This window comes from Myotis davidii, unplaced genomic scaffold (assembly GCF_000327345.1).
Source record: "Myotis davidii unplaced genomic scaffold, ASM32734v1 scaffold79, whole genome shotgun sequence".
Classification (NCBI taxonomy): Eukaryota; Metazoa; Chordata; class Mammalia; order Chiroptera; family Vespertilionidae; genus Myotis; species Myotis davidii.
In genome coordinates, this window is record NW_006294339.1 from 5,578,343 (window position 1) to 5,580,955 (window position 2,613).

The 2,613-nt window shown below is 42.9% G+C and overlaps 1 protein-coding gene across 3 annotated transcripts in view; it reads right to left on the bottom strand.

Annotated features, from left to right (window-relative positions):
* Positions 1-2,613, bottom strand: part of DAB1 (Dab, reelin signal transducer, homolog 1 (Drosophila)) — a 1,114,753-nt gene that overhangs the window by 601,767 nt on the left and 510,373 nt on the right. The gene's annotated exons all lie outside the window — the stretch shown is intronic.

Consider the following 2,613-nt stretch of genomic DNA (forward strand, 5'->3'; position numbering starts at 1 on the left):
AGAAAGTTTCGAGGAAAAGCAAAGCAATAGAAGTTTAAGGTAGTTTGCAATCAATTTAAAGTCTGGTAGGTATATTAAATCAATTTTATGGGAAGCATATTCAGCTGAAGAGAACCATGCAAGGAAGTAGGAAGATAAATGATATTTCTTTATCTTTTAAATGTGTGCTTAGGGAACAAAAGGAGGAGGGTGACCATAATGTACAGAAAAGGCATTAAATAAAATATCAAAGCAGACATGTACAATATAATGCATCACTGTTTTTCCCTCAGCTAGTCTAGATTTGTAAAATAAGCTGGGGCCATGTGTGAGGCCAACAAAGTTGGAACTGGCCAATGAGCTTCCTAAGAAAAAGCTTTGGCTTGGATGCTTGTTGACTGGACAACAGAAACTGGGAGAGAGATGCGGGCTGACCTGCACCCTAATCCCACTTGTCACTATGTCATTGCCAACCTCCTTGGGACTCAGTTTCCTGATCTATGCAATGTGTTCATTCATTCATTAAACATGTACTGAGTGCTCCATACTGTGCTGGGCAGCAGGATTCAACTTAAACAAGATAGACCATTGGACCTTCTCTGTTTTGGATGTTAGTTGGGGAGACCCCACTGCAGAGGAGTATAAAGTGGGTGCTGCAATAAGACCCCACGGTTACAATGCCAGTTCTAGCCTTAAAGCTCCCACTTCAAACACTTCCATCACTTGGCTTCTGGATTTGCACTTTCTCCTGTTACTCCCTCTTCATGCTGCTTTTCTGGCCTTTCCTGTGATCTGTATTCCCAATGTTAGTGTTCCAGAGGCTCTTTGCCCGGCCTCTTTTCATCTCTAACTACACTTGCCCTTTAGGTTCTTAACACCAGTCTTGTGACCATAAATACCATTTTATATCATGATAATTTCTGGGTTTAGATCTTCAGCCTGATATATCACTTTAACTTCAGACTCAACACTCTATTCATTTGATAATTATCTCCAAGTTTAAATGTCCAAGAAATAAGTCTTGATTTGAGCGCACCCCTAATCAAACACTCATTTTCCTGAAATCTCCCCCTGTCAGAAAATGGCGACTCCATTCTACACGTTACTGAGGCTAACTTTGACTCTCTCTTTTTCTCTTTCAAAACCTCACATCTAATCCGTCAGCATATTCTATTGGCTCTACCTTCAAAATAGATTCAGATTCCAATGTCCACCCTTTCTCCTGCTGTGACCCTATTCTGAACAACCATAGCCTTTCACCTTGATTATCCCAATAGTATTCTCACTGATTGCCAGCAAATTATTATCCCTTAGCTGCCTCATCTCAATAAAGTAACAAGGCTGACTCTTTAAAAAATGGGAGAGATTTCCTGCCTTTGTTTCTAATCTCACTAAGTATAAAAGCCAAAGAATTTGGTGTGGCCAGCAAGCCCCTACCTTGATCCAGCTGTGGGCTCCCACCCTGACTTCACCTCCTACTGTAGTCTCCTGGTCCAAAATGTTCTAACACTCTTCCTACACCAGCTCCATTTGTTGTTCCTCCAACATGCCTGGCACTCTTCCTGTATTAGGGCTTTCTCCTTGATCAGAAAGCACATTTTTTTAAAAAAAATTCTACGCAGCTTGCTCCCTCACTGTCTTCATATCTCTGCTAAAATGACCTTCCATTTTGGACAGCTTTCTCTGATTACTCTACATAATATTTCAGCCTACATCCTCATGGCCACTGCTTTGCAAAAATCCAGGGAGTAGCATTCATCATGGTCAATGTAAATTGTGTTCCTTGGAGTTGGGCAGTCGGTACACAGCCTAAGGAGTTATACGCAATAGCCCTGTCTATCCCTACATCTCACCCTTCTCTGTTCTTCGTATTACTTAGTGCTAGCAGAAATAGATTTTTAGCTAATTATTGGTTTATTATCTCTCTCATCCTAGTGCACTTGACCCTTAAACAATGTAGGGGTTGGGGCACCAAATTCACTAACAATCAAAAATCTACTTATAACTTTCAACTCCCCCACAGCTTAACTACTAATAGCCTACTGTTGACTGAAGCTATCAGAAGCTGAGTAACATGTTTTGTATGCTGTACGTATCACTAGTATAAACTGTATTCTTACAATAAAGTAAGCTAAGGGGGAAAAACGTTAGTTATAAAAAACATAACAAAGAGAAAATACACTTGTAGTATTTATTGAACAAAAGTCCACAAATCAGTGGACCCATGCAGTTTAAACCCAAGTTGTCCAAGGGCCCACTGTGTGAAGAAAGCTTCCCCAGAGCAGTGGTCTGGCCTGTTTTGTTTACTGTGTCACCAGAGATTAGAACAGCACCTGTCTTATAATAGACTAGAGGCCTGGTGCACAAAAATTTGTGCACTCAGGGAGGGGGGGTGTCTCTCAGCCCGGCCGGTACCCTCTCACAGTCTGGGACCCCTCAGGGGATGACCACCTGCTGGCTTAGGCCTGCTTCATGGGGAATTGGGCCTAAGATGGCAATCAGACATCCCTCTGGCAGCCCAGCAGCCCTCGGGGGATGTCCACTTGCCAGCAGGGAGCAGACCTTAGCACTGCTGAGGAGGCAGGAGGGGCTCCCACCACCACTGCTGTACTAGCAGCCATCAGCCTGGGTGTG